General features: G+C 49.2%; 4 long non-coding RNA genes across 6 annotated transcripts; all 4 read left to right on the top strand.

Moving 5' to 3' along the window:
* Positions 1 to 92: 92 nt before the first annotated feature.
* LOC119718261 (uncharacterized) lies at positions 93 to 6,215 on the top strand. Of its 3 annotated transcripts, XR_011812452.1 has the most exons (4): positions 93 to 739; positions 1,199 to 2,587; positions 4,522 to 5,127; positions 5,288 to 6,215. It is a non-coding gene; the product is annotated as an uncharacterized lncRNA (long non-coding RNA). The 3 variants fall into 3 exon arrangements; XR_011812451.1 differs by having other exon boundaries at positions 96 to 739; positions 4,525 to 6,215; XR_011812450.1 differs by having other exon boundaries at positions 96 to 739; positions 4,522 to 6,215.
* A 1,572-nt stretch (positions 6,216 to 7,787) lies between these two features.
* Positions 7,788 to 13,087, top strand: LOC119718309 (uncharacterized). Its single transcript, XR_005269270.2, has 6 exons — positions 7,788 to 8,181; positions 8,401 to 8,507; positions 8,969 to 9,029; positions 9,419 to 9,484; positions 9,573 to 11,517; positions 12,206 to 13,087. It is a non-coding gene; the product is annotated as an uncharacterized lncRNA (long non-coding RNA).
* A 73-nt stretch (positions 13,088 to 13,160) lies between these two features.
* Positions 13,161 to 18,979, top strand: LOC119718311 (uncharacterized). Its single transcript, XR_005269273.2, has 6 exons — positions 13,161 to 13,888; positions 14,333 to 14,393; positions 14,549 to 14,813; positions 15,369 to 15,422; positions 15,523 to 16,870; positions 17,744 to 18,979. It is a non-coding gene; the product is annotated as an uncharacterized lncRNA (long non-coding RNA).
* Positions 18,980 to 19,229: 250 nt separating this feature from the next.
* On the top strand, positions 19,230 to 19,967 carry LOC140003640 (uncharacterized). Its single transcript, XR_011812612.1, has 3 exons — positions 19,230 to 19,319; positions 19,740 to 19,791; positions 19,874 to 19,967. It is a non-coding gene; the product is annotated as an uncharacterized lncRNA (long non-coding RNA).
* Positions 19,968 to 20,268: the final 301 nt, after the last annotated feature.

Genomic DNA, 20,268 nt, shown 5'->3' with positions numbered 1-20,268 from the left:
TTCAGACACCCTTTCCTTAAAACTCAGTACTGATGTTTTTTTTTTTTTTAATGTTTTTTCTTTTTTTAAGCTCGCACACCAGCACTGCTCCGGGAAGCCGTGCCTGCCACTCAGCCTCTGCGCATGCGCGGAGCTGGCTGCCTCGCCTAGCCACGGGGAACCGGGGGGCGCTGCAGGACCCCTGCCCACAGCACAAAGGCAGCGCCCTTCTCCGGGCCTGGAGCCACACCGGCTGAGCCTGTTCCGGGCTGGGAACCAAAGCGTGCTGTGACGTCACGTCCGCCCTGGATTCGCAGCCAATCAGGGGGCGTTTCCGCCCTCAGGGAAGGCACTTTGTGATGCAAATTCCGCCTTGGATTCCTAGCCAATCAGGGACTGTTTCCGCCCTCAGGGAAGGCACTTTGTGATGCAAGTTCCGCCCTGGATTCGCAGCCAATCAGGGAGTGTTTCCGCCCTCAATGAAAGCACACCCTGACATCACTTCTGCCCTGGGTTCCCAGCCAATCAGAGAGTGTTTCCGCCCTCAGGGAAGGCACTTTGTGATGCAAGTTCCGCCCTGAATTACCAGGCAATCAAGGAGTGTTTCCGCCCTCAGTGAAGGCACGGCCTGACGTCACTTCTGCCCTGGATTCGCAGCCAATCAGGGAGTGTTTCCGCCCTCACAAAGGCTCTTTGTGATGGCCCGCGCTGCTGACACCGCCTGGCCCAGCCCGTGCCGTTCCCGCACGGTGCCGCTGAGGTTGGTGTCGGTGCCGCCCCGGAGCGGGCTGGGCCGGGCGTGCATCGGTGTCTGCACTGCGCGGGGCTTTGGGGAGCTGGGGGAGAGGGGGCTGGGAGACGGTGGCGGCGGCAGCAATGAGCGGGGGGGGTGGGGGGAGCGGTTGCGTGCGCTTGGCCGACGCCCCTCTGGGTTGGCTGGGCTGCTCCGCCCCGAGGCGTGCTGGGAGCTGTAGTTCTGCGGTGCCGGGCGGGCTCCGGGCTGCGCGGCCGGGCTTTCCCCGGGGCGGGGCCGTGCGTGCTGGGAGGCGCGGGTTGCTGCTGGCGGTAAGTTTAAGCTTGGAAACAGAGAAAAGCTTGGAAAGTTCGTGTGGCCGAGGTCTCTTTGATTAAAAACAATCTTAACTGTAATAGTGAATTCACTGCGTGTGGCTTTGTGGAGTGACTCCTACGATCATAACGTTTTTCTCCTTTGTCACAGATATGAGAAAAGCTCTTTACAGAGAGATGGAGAAGGAATTAGTTATACCTCTGCCTCATCCTGTGAGACCAGAAGACATGGAGTAAATGGAAATTGCGATTCTCAGGAGACGCACTAAGAGTCTTGGGTTCCTTTTCTGCCTTCCCCCTAAGGCCTTGGTTACATTGGGTTCACCCTGGGAAGGGCATGTTGCTCAGGGCAGTTATTTCCTACCTGAGACAACGTGGGGTGTGTTTTTCTGATGTTTTCACTTGTGGTTTTCAGCGCATGTTCACACTGCTTCTGTTATTGAGAAAATGGTTTGGGAAGATGTCTGCCGTTTCTCAGGATTTTCTGCCATTGCCTGCTGGCAGAAAAAATCAGTAATGCGGGTGGAGCCATGTAGGACTTCCCTGAGGTAAGCCTTCAACGGACAGGGACCCCTAAACTCGTGCACCAAGCATTCAAGACAAATGTCTGTGGCACAAAGATCAAGGACGACTTCTCAGAGGTAAGCAGCTTTCCCTTTGTTTCCCCATCCTCTCAGGAGCCGTCTTTACTATCGTTGTACACACTTCAGGCTCACAACACTCGTTTTCTCCTCTATTTAGTATTCCTAGTCCCTGCCTGGTGGTGGGTTGAAGTCTACGGGTTGATGTGTTTCCAAGTGAAAAGAGATAAGTACATCTATTTAAGGTGACATCTAGTAGGATCATTTAAAGTAAATTAATCTATATAGTAGTAGGTGCCTTTATTGCATGCAGCTCTTCTTCAGGTGAGTAATTGTGGAGGAATCGTTAAGTGAGGCGGGACATGTGAATGTTGAGCAGTTGGGAGACAATGGGCTGGTGAAGCACCGTACTCAACTCACATGAGCCTTGGCACGTACACAGCTGGCTGAGAGCCAATCAGGCTCAAGGACACGATGCCCTTGGGCCATCGGGAAAGTCCCTAAGGTGGGACAAGTAGCCAAAAGAAGGAGGACCAGACTGAAAAGCCCGGGAAGTGTTAACCAATCCTGAGCTTAGTTTCTGCAATATGTATGAGTTGATTATGTTCAAACTAGATAAAAGGCGACTGAGCTATCCATTAAAGTTGAAGTTCACTGTTCACTCATATTGATGTGCTGGGTCTTCCTTCCGTCGGCAACAAATTGGCGCCCGAACAGGGACAAGTCTGAACAGGATTTGGACACTGCTGGCAGTGATCCAGGGCCACGGTTGGACGGAATAAAGGAGAAGCCGGTCCTGCAACGCAGCCCAGGAGGTGGAAGGGACAAGAATCCCCGCACCCGCGCCGGGAAGGTGAAAAGGACGTGGAGGTCCCCGCACCCGGGATGAGCCTATTTAGGGTCCCGCCGGAAAAGCGCCGCCGAGGTCTTTGCAAAGGCTGCAATCGACGTATATAAAGGTATGAAAAGATAAGCGGCGTATTATTTGCTCAAATGCTTTTTAGAAAAGCGGAGCATTTTAGATACAGATTGTAGAAAAAGATTTGCCAGGGTTATTAGTATATGGGCTAGCTAAGGGTTGTTTTACAAGTCCTGATACAGTTTTTGAACAAACAGAGTGACGTAAATTTGGAAATAAATTGTTTGATGATGTTAGGAACGATGTTAAGTTTACTGGGAGATTTGATGAGGCCATGGAGAGTAGTGGCTAATGCATTAGCCACACATAAAGATGAACAAAGAGTTGCCGCTGCTGCAACAGAGTGGTTAGGACCACCAAGCAGGGTTAGTAATGTTAATCCACAGCAAATAAATATGGAAGGAACAGATTGCCCGTTGCCACCTTCCGTTAGAACTTCTACTATTACACAGGGGGCCTCGGGAATTTCGGGGGTGCCTGTGACAATGTCCTCTGTAGCAGAGGAGGAGCTCTCACTACCAACAGCTCCAACTGCTCCAATAGAAAGTGAGAAAGGAGCAAGTGAAAGGACCAGTGCTAACTCATTTCCATCAAATATAAATCCCTTCACAACGGGGGCGCAGGGAGGAGAAGGTCTGCAGCCATCGAAGGCCTTTGCTGTTACGCCCCCTGTTGACCTAAACGTGCCTTTTGACCCAGGCCCTATTGGCCTTGGAAAGGAGCGATGGAGGCAAATAGCAAATGAGGCACTGCGTGAAGGGAATTATGAAACGGCAGCACAGTTAACACAAGCTTTTCCGGTAGTATACTCGCCACCAGATGCACAGGGCAATGTGACCGTTAATATGACAAATTTATACTGGAAACTACTAACTCAATTACGATCTACAGTAAATGATTCTGGTTTAAAGGGGGAACCTACTCGGCAAATGTTAGATTATATTTCGGGAACTAATATATTGCTCCCCGGGGACATACGTGGTATAATGAAGCTGATCCTAACACAACATCAACAGCTTCTTTTTAATGCACATTGGCAAAGTGCTTGTCAAGAGGCAGTAGCTGTAATAAGGGCACCTGGAGATCTGTTGTATGGTGTCACGTTGGAGGAATTGATGGGACTCGGACCATATTATAGATTAGAGACACAAGCGTTGCTGGGTCCAGACAAAGCTAAAGAATCAATGAGATTGGCTCGAAGAGCCTTGGACCAAATTAGAGAGCCAGGGGGGATACCATCCTATATGGGCATCAAGCAAGGAAGGGAGGAACCATTTGGGTTGTTTATTGATCGAGTAGCAAATGCAATACAAGCGGCTGGGGTACCTGATGATCTAAAGGGCACTATTCTAAAGCAGTGTGCAATTCAAAACTGCAACCCTTCAACTCGTAGTATATTAGCTACGTTACCGGGAACTTGGACAATTGAGGAGGGTTTAGAAAGGATGGCTCAGGTACCCGTGGGTCCGCAGGCTATGCTGGTAGATGTAATAAAACAACTAGGGAATAGCATGAAAGAACAGGCACAGGTATTCAGAGAGACTGCACAGAAATCGCAGAATCAAGTATTCGCTGCCCTTGCTCCTTTGCAAACGCCCAGAGGCCGTCCTACTGGCCGAGGGACTTCACTGCCACCGCGTTGTTTTCGCTGTGGGATCACCAGACATAGGAAACAAGAGTGCAAAACGAGATCAGTGTGGTGTCATCCGTCGGCAACAAGTAATTCTTATAGCATAAGTAATTCTTTTCCCATGTTTCATTCATGATGTTTGTAGCGTGCCTCTTTATGTCTGTGTTTGGCCTGGAGCTGTCCTGCCTGGCAATTAGCGATGGTAGCTAAAGTGGTGTTCCATCAGTGCAATAATACATTGTCCTGACTTTTGAAAAAGACATCTGGTCTGTCTGTGGGTGAATACTCAAGCTCTGGGCGAGGACTCAAGGGCAGCTGGCACAGTCTTTTTGCTTTTTTTCCAGCAGTAGGTAAACATTAGGAGGAACCGGTCAAAGGAAACAGCGCTTTCTGGAACCATCAAGTTCTTGTTTGGCAACTTAGTGACTGGTTTGATCTACTTCACAGGTGTAGAGGCAAGTGGACTGCTCTTTTGAAATAATAAAATTAAAAACATAAAGTTTGTCAAAGATGGCAGTGCATGCTTGCAGTCTGTTTATTGCTTTTGCCAGTGGTAGATAACATTTATAAGGAATCAGTCAAAGGAAAGAGCGCCTTCTGGAACTGTGAAGCTCTGTGTTGGCAACTCGGTGACTGGCTGGACTTACTGTCCATCTCCAGAGGGAAGCGGACTGCTGTTTTGAAATTAAAAAATACTAATAAAAAAAATAAAAACATGGTGCTGCTCTATGGCGCCCGGAGGACTGCCACTCTGCATGGCAGTTAAAAAGAATGTGGTTTGGAGATGGAGAGCCGCAGAGATAAAGCAGCTGGGAAGAGAGACGCAAGTATTGCAGTAGGTGGGCTGTGGTTATGAGGTGCCTCAGGATGTGCTTTTTTTCTTGTTTCCGCCCTTCCCTCGTGCAGCCTTGGAGAGATGAAGTCCCCATGGTGTGGAGTGGTGCAAAAAGGTAAGAGGGTTGTCAGCCCGGTCAGTTTCCTTCACCAATGCTAAGGCAAGTCTTTGAAGAGAAACAGCCTGGTTGCTTGTGCTGCAGCCTGTTGAACTAAGCCAGACCAAAAACAGGGCTGCTGTTCCTCCTGCTCTCTTTACCTCTTCTCATCTTGCAGAGGAATGGTCCAGCAATTCGGGTTAATAGGGGACAAGAGAACAAAGGGGTTTCAGAATAACTGCTAACTGTTATGACTATTGCATGGGGCACTGTGCAAGCCTCTGACATCCAGCCAAGATGGACAAAGGAGAAGGACAAGGGAAAAGCCTGGGAGGAAGACTATGAGCCTTCGGTACGAGAGACCCGCAGAGGGACCACCAGAGACTGGTAACACACGCCCCAGTGGGCGGGTTCGGATTCCAGGAACTAATTATAATAACCCTGCCTTTTCTAGAAGTAGCAATGAATATGTATTAGCCTAGGAGCATAAAAACCAGCTGCCTGATGTAACTTGTGTGCGTCTCGGTGGAGCAGAGACTCCCGGCGCACCCAGTGCTGAAAGGGGTACGGCAGGCGACAGAAGGGCGCGCATGCGTGGTGGCGCCCGCGGGCGCCCTCTGCCGCCACCTGCTGTTGGGAAAGGTGTACTGCAGGCGGTCGGCAGCTGCGCATGCGCGGTGGCGCCCGCGAGCGCCCTCTGCCGCCACCTGCTGGTGGAAAACGAGTACTGCAGGCGGCCGGGGGGCGCGCATGCGCGGTGGCCCCCGCGGGCGCCTTCTGCTGCCACCTGCTGGTGGAAAACGGGTACTGCAGGCGGCCGGGTGTCGCGCTTGCGCGTTGCTTATTACGTCTTTTCTTTTTTTTTGATGTGTAATTTCCTACGCTCCTAGATTTTTCTTCATATGTAAATGAAAGTTTTGAGCTAATTCCCGTTGAAAATGTTTCACTTACTTTCTTTGTTGTATTGTCCTTTCTATGTTCAAAGCTGAGGCAAAAATACAGGCAAAAAATTTTGCTTCTAGAGAACACCACAGTTCTTTTGTCTGCACTCCGCATGCTGTAAACTAGGGATGGGGAAAAAAAATAAAATAAACAAAATAAAAGAACGCTGCTGCTGCTTCTGCTCTCTTTGTTGTGGTTTGCCCCCTCCTCTTTCCCAGGTGATTGGGTTTGGGTGCTGGGTGGGGCCAAATGTTATACGAGCCCTAGGCATGCTATCAGAGAGCTCTTTCTGCCTGGGCTGCTCTTTGGGGGCAGTGCTTTGTTTATTCTTCTGTTAGCTACATGCAGGGTTCTTTTCGTGGGTCAGAGTCTTGTATGATCTTTTAGAGAGAACCAATCTAGTAGTATGTGCATTTATTGCGTGAAGATCTTTGGAGGTGATTAATTGCTATAGCACATTTATGGATAGGATGTCAATGTTATTTTGTGTGTTTGCTTTGTTGTTCTAGGTCCCTTGTGATTTTTGCAGGGTTACAGGGCAGATGCCACCAGGTCTACCCCTTTTGTTGTTTTTGTTTTGTTTGATTTTTTTCCTTATTTTCTTTTTCTTTTTCAGAAGGGGGTTTGGTATTTGAGTGTCCTATGTTTTTGGGTTTGGGATTTGAGCGTCTTAATTTTGTGGGTTTGGGAATTAAGCATCTTAATTTATTGGGTTAGGGATTGTAGGCATAGGTCTTCAGGGCTTTAGTGTGGTAAATAGTTTGGGTTAGGTCTGTAGGGGTTTCGAGGATTTTTAGGGTTAGGGATTGAAGCTTTTTTGTGTAAGGGCTAGAGTTACAGTGAGTGCTGTTAAATGTAGTTCTCGAAAACTCGGCCTCTGATTGGCCGTGCTGGCTGTCCAGGGAATTCTGGTAGGTGTAGTTTTCCAGCACAAGGCTTCCGGTAGGCCACGTTGAGTGCCCAGAGCATGCCGGGAAATAAAGTTCTGGGACTCCGAGCTTCCGGGAGGCCATGTTGGGTGCCCAGAGCATGCCGGGAAATGTAGTTCTGGGACTCCGAACTTCCGGGAGGCCATGTTGGGTGCCCAGAGCATGCCGGGAAATGTAGTTCTGGGACTCCGAACTTCCGGGAGGCCATGTTGGGTGCCCAGAGCATGCCGGGAAATGTAGTTCTGGGACTCCGAACTTCCGGGAGGCCATGTTGGGTGCCCAGAGCATGCCGGGAAATGCAGTTCTCGGACTCCGAACTTCCGGGAGGCCATGTTGGGTGCCCAGAGCATGCCGGGAAATGTAGTTCTGGGACTCCGAACTTCCGGGAGGCCATGTTGGGTGCCCAGAGCATACCGGGAAATGTAGTTCTGGGACTCCGATCTTCCGGGAGGCCATGTTGGGTGCCCAGAGCATACCGGGAAATGTAGTTCTGGGACTCCGAACTTCCGGGAGGCCATGTTGGGTGCCCGGAGCATACCGGGAAATGTAGTTCTGGGACTCCGAACTTCCGGGAGGCCATGTTTGGTGCCCGGAGCATAGGGGGAAATGTAGTTCTGGGACTCCGAACTTCCGGGAGGCCATGTTTGGTGCCCTTTGCATGCCGGGAAATGTAGTTCTGGGACTCTGGACTTCCGGGAGGCCATGTTGGGTGCCCGGAGCATACCGGGAAATGAAGTTCTCGGGAACTAGGGTTGGGGTTAGGGACTAGGGCTGGGGCTAGGGTTAGAGTTAAGGTTGAGGGTTGGGGTTAGGGTCAGGGGTTAGGGTTAGGGCTAGTGAATGCTGGTTCTCAGTGTTTGCAGATGACGGTGAGCGTGTTTAAACTAATTCCAGCTGAAGTAGTTTCAGTTACTTGCTTGGTGACATTATCAGTTCAACATTAAAAGCTGCAGCAAAAGCAAAAGGGGATATTTGCTTCTAGAAACACCACAGGTCTCTCTGAATTTTTTTGAGATAAAACAGATTTTAAAAAACAAAGGAAAAAAAACCACAGCTGCTTCTTTTGCTCTCATCCTACTTTCTTGTGCTTTGCCCCTCCCCTTTCCCAGGTGATTGAGTTTGGGTGCTGGACGGGGCTAAATGCTATATGAGCCCCAGGCATGCCATCAGAGAGCTCCTTCTGCCTGGGCTGCTCTTTGGGGTAAGTGCTTTGGTTTTCCTTCAGTCAGTTGCAGGGTTCTCTAGGCAGGCTGGAGCCTATGGATTTCTGGATTTTAAGTGCTTGGAATTCACTTAGTAGAGGGATATTTAGTAGGGGCTGCAGGCTCACTGTTTTTTTTGGGATGGTGGGATACTCTTCTGTTTTTGAGCTATATTTTAATCTCTAGATGTATAAACACACTTGTGTAATTCTCTAAAGGACTAAAACCAGCTTGACTGCATGCTACCTGTGGCTTGACAGCATAGATGCAGCATTATCAAGAGACTGAGCAGAGTTGTATCAGAGTCACCTTTTTTATCTGCAGAGTAAGTCTGTGATTACCCCTACCGTGGCTGCTGTGTGTGCATGTCTTTTTGGCATTTGTGGATTTGAGTTTTTTTTTTTTTTTTTTTGTGTGTGTGTGTATGTTCTAAGTTTTTGTTTTTTTTTTGATGGGCAAATAGTGTGTGTGCTGAGTGTGGTTGGCAGGAGGAGGTGGGGAGCTGCTCAGGACTGGTAGGTTTGGTTTCTAGGAATATGCGGCAGCCTTCCTGTGCAATGTGACTCTTTGTTGGGCGGGAATGTTCCAGCTTGTGTGTCTTAAGCAATGTAGCTTGTGTAGTGTGTGTTGTGTGGCCCGGGCAGAGTTTGGAGTGGTGCTGTGAGCGAAGAATCTGAGTTAGATCTGGTGAGCAGCTGAAGTAACAGAGCTGGGAAGAGAGAGGTCTTGCAGCAGGTACACTGGCTGTGAGGTGCTTCAGAGTGTGCTTTTCTCCTGTCTTTGCAGGTGCTTTGTGCAGTTGTGGAGAGGGAAGGGAAATCCTCATGTCACGAAGCTCTGAGGAAAGGTTTGTGTTGTCAGCCTGGTCATCCGTTATCTGAAAGGAAGATTGTTTGGTGTTTGATTGTTTTGGCATATAATCTGTTCTGCACCTAGATTTTTCTTTCTACATAAAAAAAAAAATAATGTTTGAGCTATTTCTAGTTAAGCAATTTCCAGTTACTTGCTGGGCCGTATTGTCCTTTTAATATTCAAAGCTGCAGCAAAAGCATGGGGATTGTTGCTTCTAGAAACACACCAGTTCTCTTGTCTGCATGCTGTTGAGCAAAAGCAGATTTCAAAAAAAACAACAACAAAAAAACAAGAAACACACACACACAAACAACAACAACAAATAACCCAATAGTGTTTTTTTCTTGTGAACGCAACGATCATTTAATCCCTTTGTTTTCCCAGGTGGTGTGGATGATACTGGCTGCACTGTTGGAGCTTGGACTCGGAGAGGAACACGTGAGCACAATCGTATGTTGCATCAGCAGTAGTCAGCATTGTGGAGAAGGTGAGCAATGGGGCTGGCGTCCTAGTGAATGCTGTTTCTCTGTTTTTGCAGCTGATGATGAGCCTTCAATTGACTAAGATGACAATCAGTGCCTGTGCATTTCTTGAGGCGGAGGGACTTTACCATCCAGCAACCTGAGAGCTAAGTTGGGGGGCACCTGGTATTTGCATATCTGGGGTGGCTAATGGGAGCTGGGAGCCAGAGCAGCATGGAGCCAGCTGGCTGAATAGACTTGGTGCCACTGTGAGGGTGGTTCAGGCTGTGTCACGTTCAGGCTGCTTGTGGCTGGGTCACCAGGCTAATAGAAGAGGCAGGATTATTTTGTAGCGTGAGTGGGTGCACCAGGCAGGACAGTTTCCTTCTGTTCGTCTGTCTTGTAGTGTTGCTTCTGCAGTGTCTGTTCTGTGCTTCTCGGGTCTTGATATCCTCCTAACTTTTTACACTGGACTGACCAGACAGGCGACTTGGTAGCTGTGCTGAAGGGCCTCAATGCTTGTTTTGTCATCGTGGCTCTGATCAAGCAGCGACTGCAAGACAAGAAGTGCTTGAAAGTGCAGATCTGTTTCAGGTCTTGTGCATCATACTCGGTTTGAGATCACATCTGTTCCCATCCTCATTCTTGCGGAAGTCATCTGGGCTGCATCAGGAGCTCTTGCTTGGGAATTGAATTCCTAAGCGTCTTCTTAGGGGGTTTTCAGTCCCCATCCTTCTGGTCTCTTGTCTTGAAGGCAGGCTTTTTAGGCCTCCATCATCCCAGTTCTGGCAGTTGCTTCCAGTCGCGTGTCGTGACATTTGAGTCTCTCGTAGGGTCTGGTGCAGAGCACCTGTTCTGACTTGCTGTTGCCATAGGGCTTTCTTTTTGGGGGTCACTTTTTCTTGCGCCTAGTGTTGTGTGTTTTGTTTGTAGTGTTTGTGTCGTGCCTGTGCGTGTACGTGTTTGGTCTGGAGCTGTCCTGCCTGGCAGTTAGTGATTAATGTGGCAGTGCATGGGTGTACTAATACATTGATGGGACTGTGTTGGCGAAGACATCCAGTCTGCCTCTGGGCACGTACTGAAGGGCAGCTGGCACGGTCATCTCTGATGTTTGGCAGATGGGGGGGTGGGAGAGTTGAGCTGCTTGTGAGCAGCTGCTCGCATAGCGCTTGAACGGTGTGCTTGAGGAGGTCTGTCGAATCTTGATAGCTTACAGATACGGGGTTTTGAAATGTTTATTTTTATTTCTTTCCTGTCCCCAGTAGAGTGTAAACCCTAGGAGGAACCTGTCACAGGAAAGAGCTCCTTCTGGAACTGTTCAGCACTCGGTAGGCAACTCGGTGACTGGCTTGATCTACTTCTGAGGTGCTGAGGCAAGGGGGCTACTTTTTCGAAATGATAATATTGTAAAAGGGGTCCCTTTTGTTGTGGAGGGATGGGTGCTAATGCTGGCAGCTGAATGATTATCTTGTGTCTGTTTTCAGTTGTTAAAGCTGAAACACAGTGTACAACACGGGACTTGATGACCAGAGCTGCTTTTGGCAAGTTGAGCGATGAAAAGATGTAGCAGTTACTTTAGGGGTGCAGTTGTCACTGCAGTTACTTAACTACACAAAGTACAGTAAAAATCCTGTTTATATTTCGGAGGTGTGTTGTAGCTGGCCTAAGAGAGCAGATGGAATCATCTTCCTCGAGGGCAGGTGAGGGGGCCGAGGTAAGGCAGCAGCTGAGAGTAACTGTCCCAGCTGTGCTGTGGCTTTGGATGCTGCTTCAGCCTATGCTTTTCTTTCTCTTTTGCAGGTGTCTCGCACAGGCTCAGTGGGGCCAAGCTGCACTCTGAAGAGCAGCACGAGAAGGGCGGGCTGGATTGGAGCAGAACAGCCAAGTAGCACGAGGTGAGTGCGAAGGGTATCCGTCTTGCTTTGCAGGTGCCATGACAGGCTCTCCACAGAAGTGGCTGAGGATTTGAGAAGAGGTTGCAGATGATCAAGGAGCGACACGTGCAGGGATGGCTTGAAAAGGGTATGGCTGCTTTCTCTTCTGTTTATCAGGTGTCCCAGGCAACGTGGGCTGTGATGTTAGTCTTTAGAATCGGAACAAAGCAGGTGCTGATGGTGGTCGTCTTCGGTAGGTAAGAGGTGCCCGAAGCCCTGTCCTGTGTAGCGTGAGCACGCCTCGCTGAGTATGAAGCATGCTTTCCAGCAGTTCCCAAAACTGTGTTGAAGCTGTAATGATGTTTCTGTGTTTGTGTTGGGGTTGCGCCTTGGTGAGTGTAGGGATGGGTTTTAATTCAGTGCAGCGGAGGGCCTGGACCCAGCGTTCTGTAGTGTGTTTTAACCCATCAGCATAGCCTTTTGGTTCGCAGATAGCTTACTGAAGTAAGTGATTTTTCCTGCAAGTGGAATGGAATTGAATTGTTTTTTTTGGCATGTAATCAGTTCTGCTCCTAGACTTTTCTTTCTATGTAAATAAAAGCTTGAGATAATTCCAGATGGGGAAAAAAAAATCAGCTACTTGCTTGGTCATTTTGTCCTTTTAATATCCAAAGCTGCAGCAAAAGCGTGGGGATTTTTGTTTCTAGAAACGCCCCAGTTCTCCTTTCTGCACTCTGCATGCTGTTGAGCTAAGCCATATAAATGAATAAAGAAACCACAGCTGCTGCTCCTCCTCTTCCTGCTTTTTTTTGTGCTTTCCTCCTGCACTTTCCCAGGTGATTAGCTTCAGGTTCCATGTGGGAGGTAATGGTAGCTGAGTTGCACGTATGCCATGAGAGAGCTCCTTCTGCCTGGGCTGCTCTTTGGGGTAAGTGCTTTGTTTTTCCTTCAGTTGTTTGGAGGGTTCTTTAGGTGGGTCAGAGCCTATGGACTGATGCGTTTTGAAGTAGAAACCGGTACGCATATCTTTTTGAGGTGGCAACTGGTAGGATCTGTCATTGTAAAGCAATCTAGTAGTAGTAGTAGGTGCCTGTATTGCACGCAGCTCTTCCTCAGGTGAGTAGTTATTATGGCAGTTTTACGGATAGTATGGTGATGTTACTTTGTGTGTTTGCTTTGTGGTTCTGGGTCCCTTCTGATTTTTGCAGAATTACGGGGCTTTCTGTGAGTCTTTGCCTGCATGTCAAATATTATCAAAGTTACAACCTTGCTGTTAAAGTGATGCAGCAGGGTTTAGGAGAAATGTATCATCGAAGCTCCCTGTGTGAGCGTGTATCTGAAAATGGCAGCAGTGGGCATGTAAGGGGTAGTCTGTTTGAAGTTTAGGGACAGTTTGTTATATTTCTGGAGCTTTTGCCTGTGTGTTTTCTGTCTGTCGAGTCTTTAGACCTTGCAGCCTTCTAGACTTTGTCCTTGAATTGACATACTAGAAGTATGTTTATTACGGGTTTCCAGGTAGTTGTTTTTGGGAAACAGTGGGGTAATGTCTCTTGACCGCATGAGTGCAGTAGTGCCTAGAGAGTGAGCAGGCTCACCTTCTTCTTATCTGCAGAATAAGTCCGCCCGGGCCCATTTCGGCGCGGCGCCGCCCGGGCCCATTTCGGCGCGGCGCCGCCCGGGCCCATTTGTCCTGTGGAGCTACTGAGCAGCTGAGGTAAAGGAGTTTTGAACAGAGAGGTATTGCACAACTGTATGTTGCATCAGTAGTAGTGAGCGTTGTCCAAGAGGTGGGTATCAGGGCTGGCGTGCTAGTGAATGCTGGTTCTCTGTTTTTGCAAGTGATGATGAACCTGTTTGAGCTAATTCCATTTGAGAAAGTTCCAGTTACTGGCCTGGTCGTGTCGTCCTTTCAATGTTAAAAACTGCAGCAAAAGCATGGGGATTGTTGCTTCTAGAAACACCCCAGGTCTCTTGTCTGCTCTCTGCATATTGTTCAAGTAAAGCAGATTTAAAAAAATAATAATAAAGAAAACGAAAACCAACTGCTGCTGCTCCTGCTTTCTTTCTACTTCCTTGTGCTTTGCCCCTCCCCTTTTCCAGGTGATTGGGTTTGGGTGCTGGGCGGGGCCAAATGGTATATCAGCCCCAGGCATGCTATCAGAGAGCTCCTTCTGCCTGGGCTGCTCCTTGGGGTAAGTGCTTTGTTTTTCCTTTAGTCAGTTGCAGGGTTCTCTAGGCAGGCTGGAGTCTATAGATTTCTAGAATTTTTAAGTGCTTGGAATTCACTTAATAGAGAGATATTTAGTAGAGGCTGCTGGCTCACTGTTTTTTGGGATGGTGGCATGCTCTTCTGTTTTTGAGCTAAATTTATTCTCTAGATGCATAGACGTACTTCTGTAATTTTCCAGAGGACTAAAACCAGCTTCATTTCATGCTACATGTTTCTTGGCAGGGTAGATGCAGCATTGCCAAGAGACTGAGCAGCGATGTATCAGAGTTACCTCTTTCATCTGCAAAGGGTAAGTTTGATTATCCCTGCCGAGGCTGCTGTGTGTGCATGTCTTTTTGGCATTTGTGGAGCTCAGTTGTTTTTTTTGTGTGTATGTTTTAAGTTTCTGTTTTTCTGAGCAGTAAATAGTGTGTGTGCTGAGTGTGGTTGGCAGGAGGAGGTGGGGAGCTCCTCAGGACTGGTAGGTTTGGTTTCTCAGAGAGTACGGCAGCCTTCCTGTGTGATGCGACTGATTGTTGGGTGGGAACGTTCCAGCTTGTGTGTCTTAGGCAATGTAGCCTGTGTAGTGTGTGTTGTGTGGCCTGGGCAGAGTTTGCTGTGGCGCTGTGAGTGAAGAATCTGAGTTAGAGCTGGTGAGCAGCAGAAGTACCGGAGCTGGGAAGAGAGAGGTCTTGCAGCAGGTACGCTGTGGCTGTGAGGTGCCTCAGAGTGTGCTTTTCCCTTGTCTCTGCAGGTGCTTTGTGCAGTCGTGGACAGGGAAGGGATATCCTCCTGTGATGGAGCTCTGAGGGAAGGTGAGTGTTGCCAGCCTGGTCGTGCCTTATCCGAAGCGAAGACGCTCAGGTGTTTCTCTGTGAGGGTCGGAGGTGAGGCCGTTTGGGATAGAGGAGCAGTGTGGCAGGTGGTTGCTTGCAAGCACAGTGGTCGTTTTGTCCTTTTGTGTTCCCAGGTGTTGTGGATGATGGTGGCCGCTCCTTTCAAGCTTGGACCTAATTTGCAAGTATAGAGGCAAGTGGAGTGCTGTTTTGAAAGGATAAAAGTAAAGCTGGGGTCGCTTATGTTGTTGAGGGATGGGTGCTACCGCTGGCAGCTGAATGTTTATCTTCTGCCTGTGTCTTTCCTTTGTTCATGTTGAAATGCAGCGTGCAGTGCGCAGTGCAGGACGTCTCGACCCGAGCTGCCTCTGCAGTGACTCTGATGCGTGATAAGCTGAGGTAGCTGTTATTTTTGGGGTGCGGTTGTTACTGCAGTTATTTTCCTTCGTTCAATAGAGTAAAATTCCAGTTTGCCTTTTAGAAGTGCTGTAAGTGGCTAATGAGAACAGATGGAAGCATCTGCTATGTGGGGCAGGCAAGCGGCTGAGGTACAGGAGGGGATGAGAGTATGTGATTTTTTTCTGGGGATGGAATGGAATTGATTTTGTTGGTGTATAATCTGTTCTGATCCTGGATTTTTCTTTCTAAGTTTAAAAATAATAATAAAATTTGAGCTAATACCAATTAAGAAAGTTTCAGTTACTTGCTGGGTTGTATTGTCCTTTTAATATTCAAAGCTTCAGCAAAAGCATGGGGATTGTTGCTTTTAGGAACACCTCAGGTCTCGTCTGCACTCTGCATTCTGTTGAGCTAAAGCAGATCCCCCCCAAAAAAAAAACAAACAGGCAAACAAAAAAAATACCAAACACACACACACAAATGAACAACAAAATAAAACACCATTGGTTGACTTGTTGTGAATGCAACGAACATTTAATCCCTTTGTTTTCCCAGGTGGTGTGGATGATACTGGCTGCACTATTGGAGCTTGGTCTCAGAGAGGAACAGGTGAGCACAATCGTATGTTGCATCAGCAGTAGTCAGCATTGTGGAGAAGGTGAGCAAAGGGGCCAGTGTCCTAGTGAATGCTGTTTCTCTGTTTTTGCAGCTGATGATGAGCCTGGCAATTGACTAAGATGACAATCAGTGCCTGTGTATTTCTTGAGGCGGAGGGACTTTACCATCCAGCAACCTGAGAGCTAAGTTGGGGGGCACCTGGTATTTGCATATTTGGAGTGACTAATGGGAGCTGGGAGCCAGAGCAGCATGGAGCCAGCTGGCTGAATAGACTTGGTGCCACTGTGAGGGTGTTTCAGGCTGGGTCGTCACGTTCAGGCTGCTTGTGGCTGGGTCACCAGGCTAATAGAAGCAGCGGGATTATTTTGTAGCGTGCGTGCGCCAGGCAGGACAGTTTCCTTCTGTTCGTCTGTCTTGTAGTGTTGCTTCTGCAGTGTCTGTTCTGTGCTTCTCGGGTCTTGATATCCTCCTGGCTTTTTAGATTGGACTGACTAGACAGGCGACTTGGTAGCTGTGCTGAAGGGCCTCAATGCTTGTTTGGTCATCATGACTCTGGTCAAGCAGCGACTGCAAGACAAGAAGTGCTTGAAAGTGCAGATCTGTTTCAGGTCTTGTGCATTATATTTGGTTTGAGATCACATCTGTTTCCATCCTCACTCTTGCAGAAGTCATCTGGGCCGCATCAGGAGCTCTTGCTTGGGAATTGATTTCCTAAGTGTCGTCTTAGGGGGTTTTCAGTCCCCATCCTTCTGGTCTCTTGTCTTGAAGGCAGGCTTTTTAGGCCTCCATCATCCCAGTTCTGGCAGTTGCTTCCAGTCGCGTGTCGTGACATTTGAGTCTCTCCTGGGGTCTGGTGCAGAGCACCTGTATCTGACTTGCTGTTGCTGTAGGGCTTTCTTTTTGGGGGTCACTTTTTCTTGTGCCTTGTGTTGTGTGTTTTGTTTGTAGCGTTTGTGGCGTGCCTGTGCGTGTATGTGTTTGGTCTGGAGCTGTCCTGCCTGGCAGTTAGTGATTAACGTGGCAGTGCATGGGTGTACTAATACATTGTCTGGACTGTGTTGGTGAAGACATCCGGTCTGCCTCTGGGCACTTGCTGAAGGGCATCTGGCACAGTATATCTGTTTGCGAGCAACTTCTCGTTTACCTCTATTTATTTAAAAAATTGTAAAATTTAATTGCAATCCAGTTTGGGACCCAGTCATGTATGACACCAGGGGGCTTGTCCGGGAGGGCTTTGGTTCCTGAATTCTTATTTGATCTAGGAGAGGCGCCCCAGCATTTGGTGGCTGCTGTTCAAGTCTGGTCGGGACTAATGGCATCTCGAACCTGAATAAAGGTAAGCTAAGGTTTTGATTTTTTTTTCAGCTCCCTTGCTGGCTGCAGCACTATATTTTGCCCGTAATTCTGCGTGTGAAGATCTGAATGAAGACAATGGAGTCGTAAGTGTTTAAAGCGTATACTGTTCTGTTGGATGGGTTTTGGTTGCCTGTGTGTGTAAGAGTGTGACTGAGACGGAATTTAGTTCCGAAGCGATTGTGGAGGTCTTCTTTACCACGGTTCCAATCTCCCGCGGGGGACTTGGCCGGTGAAGGACCGAAGGGATTCCTATAGGCTTTGTGGGTGGGTGATAGATCTTAAATCCTCTTTAAGACACTCTTATTAAGGTAACCAAGGGCTGTGGGAATTGCCAGAGTAACATTCCTAGATGGGTGAGACAAAACCGAAGACCAGGGACCAGAAGAAAGGAAGCAAATTACCAGACATACCAGCAGAAAGTCCATTAGGAATAACGATTAGAAACTGGAACGAGAGAGGCCCCAGAAACGTAAAAAGTAAATAAAAAAGGGTCCAGTCTTGTGTGATAGAATGGCCAAAGGAGCTTTTAAGACCGCATGTCTTTGGGCCCGTTTTTGGATTCTTTGAAGACTGTATTTGTCGGGCCTTAAATACACATGTTAATTCGAAGGAACCTTTCTGCCGGGAAGAAAGTGATGATGCAGGATTACGGATCAGGAGGACTTCATGTCCTTTTACGGCCTTAATATTTACACTAAAAGCAGGTAAGAAATTTTGAAGAAGAAGAAGAACAGGAAAAATAAAAAGATAATAAACGGGAGCCGTTGGATAACCTACCGTCTCCATATCGTAACAATCCACCTCTGGTGGTGTACTGGGTCTGGCTGGAATGTTAACTTTCCCAGCAGCAGCCCATACAGTGCCGTACTCTGCAGTTGTAGCTGGAACAGCAGTGTTGTCACACCAGTGTTGTGTCTACTGCTGAGCAGCAGTGGCACAGCATTGGGCCCTCCTAGGGGATGGGCAAAAAGCGAGGAGAGAAACATCACTAGGGCAGCTGACCTAAACCAATCCAAGGGATATTCCATACCATGGGATGTCACACTCAGCAATAAAAGGTGGAAACAGGAAGAAGAGGGGAGGGGTGGGCTCTCGTTGAGAAGACGTCGGTCCTCCTCTCGAACACCGGCTGCGTGCGTTGAGGCCTTGCATCAAGGACGTGGTCAATCATCGCTCATTTGTGGCAAGTAGAGAGCAATTTCTTTCCTCTGCACTTCCATATAGCTTTCATTTATTTTGTTTGTTTGTTTTCGTCCCTTCTTTTTATTTTCCCTTTTCCCCTCCCTTTTCCCCTTTCCCTTTTTATTTCCCCTTAGTTAAATTGTTTAGTTCATGGTAGTCTTTATTTAATTATTATAATTATTTCCATTTAATTAAACTATCCTGATCTCAACCCGTGAGTTGTTCTTTGCTTTACTTCTCCCCCTCCTCACCTAAAGGATGCATTCATGAGAAGTAGGACTGCCGTATCTGAGAGAGCTCCTCTATATCCTTTAAGGGAGGTAACTGGTGTATAACTGGGTTGGAGTTTTAACAGGGTTTTAAGGGTTTCAGGGTTAGCGTGTTAGGGTTTTAGAGTTTTTTTTGGGATGGAGTGTTGCTATGTTTTTTAGGGTTAGGGTCCTAGGGTTTTATTTTTGGTCAGTTATTTAGGGTTAGTGTGTTAAGATCCTTTTTTTTTTTTTTTTTTTTTTTTCAGGTTCGGTTCTCCAGGGTTAGAGTTTCGAGCGTCCTAATTTTTTGGGTTACGGTGTTGAGCGTCCTAATGTTTTGTGTTAGGGCTTTGGGTGTTAAGCATCTGAATTTTTGGGTTAGAGTTTTGCGCATCCTGATGTTTTGAGTAAGGGTTTTGAGCATCCTAGTGTTTTGGGTTGGCTTTGTGTTTTGAGCATCTTAATTTTGGGGTTACGGCTTTAAGCGTCCTAATCTTGTTGTTTAGGGCTTTGAGAATCCTATTGTTTTGGGTTTGGGTTTTGAGCGTCCTAAGTGTCCTAAGGGCTTTTAGGCATAGGACTTCAGGGGTTTAGTGTGGTAAACAGTTTGGATTAGGCCTGTAGGGGTTTCGAAGTTTTTTAGTGTTAGGGCTTGAGTCTATTTTGAAAGGGCAGTAAGTGCTTGGGTTCCAGTGAGTGCTGGTAAATGTATTTCTCGAACACTCGGCCTGTGGTTGGTCAAGCCATCTGCCTGGGGAATGCTGGTAGGCGTAGTTTTCTGGCACCGGGCTTCTGGGAGGCCATGTTTGGTGCCCAGAGCGTGCCGGGTGGGGGTTGGGGGGTAAGGGGGTCGGGGGTTAAGGTGGGGGTTATATCTGTTGTTAGGGTTAGGGGGTTAGGGTTGGGGGGTTAGGGTTAGATCCGTTAGGGTTGGGGGTTTGGGGGGTCAGGGTTGGGTGGTCGGGGGTTAGGTGGTTCCATGGGGTGACCCCCCTATCTCTGCCCCCCCCCAGACAAGGAGGAGACAAAGCTGAAGGGCGTCATCTACTTCCAGGCCATAGAGGAGGTGTACTACGACCACGGGCGGGCGGCCTGCAAGGTGGGGGGGCCATATGGGGCTGGGGGGGGGCTGTATGGGGCCAAGGGGGGGGTACTTGTGGGGCTGGGAGGTTGTGGGGAACATCTGGAGAAGGTGCCTGTAGGGTTTGGGGGAGCACCTACAGGGTTTGGGGTGGGATCTGTGGGGCTGGGGGGGGTCTCTATGGGGCCGGGGGGTTTTGGGGGGGTTGTGACCCTATGGGGTGCCCCCCCCCCCCCAGAGCCCCAACGCGCGGCTGACCTAGCATTTTAGCGTGGCCGCCGTCCACCGGCAGCTTCATGCCCGTCTTCCGCTCCCAGTGGCCCGCGGGGCGCCCGGTGGCCCTACCGGCGTCACAAGCAGCCACCTTGGGGTCAACGGCAGCGGTTTTGGGGTTTCGGTCTGGGGGGTGCTGACATGTCCCCCCCCGCACCCCCCCAGGCATCCTGGCCCTGCAGCTGCCCCCAGGGGGGCTCGACGCCGAGTTCTACAGGTGAGAACCAGTCCCCTCCGCCCCCTAAATGCGCCCCCAGACCCCCCCAAATTGACCCCCCCCAATTTATTCCCCCCCCCAGCGCCTGCCTCCACCTGGCTGAGATGCAGCGTCGGGTGCAGGAGGCGCTGGCGGAGCGCGAGCGGCTGCTGCGGGCACGGGTAGGACTGGGGGGGGGACAAAATGGGGGGGGGACCAAGGGGGGGGGGGTCCATGGGGCTTGGGGAGACCCCAAGGGGGGGGGAACCAAGTGTGCGGGGTTCGGGTTCCGGGGGGACACATTTGCAGGGCGCACCGGGGGGGACCAAAATGAGGGGGGAACCAAGTGTGCGGGGTGCTGTTTCCGGGGGGACGCACTTGCGGGGCGCACCGGGGGGGGGGAACCAAAATGAGGGGGGAAACAAATGAGCGGGGTGCTGTTTCCGGGGGCACGCATTTGTGGGGCGCACCGGGGGGGGGGGAACCAAAATGAGGGGG

Source organism: Anas platyrhynchos, chromosome 13 (genome assembly GCF_047663525.1).
Source record: "Anas platyrhynchos isolate ZD024472 breed Pekin duck chromosome 13, IASCAAS_PekinDuck_T2T, whole genome shotgun sequence".
Classification (NCBI taxonomy): Eukaryota; Metazoa; Chordata; class Aves; order Anseriformes; family Anatidae; genus Anas; species Anas platyrhynchos.
Note: the sequence above shows the minus strand (reverse complement) of the source record. Positions and strands in the feature narration are given on the sequence as shown.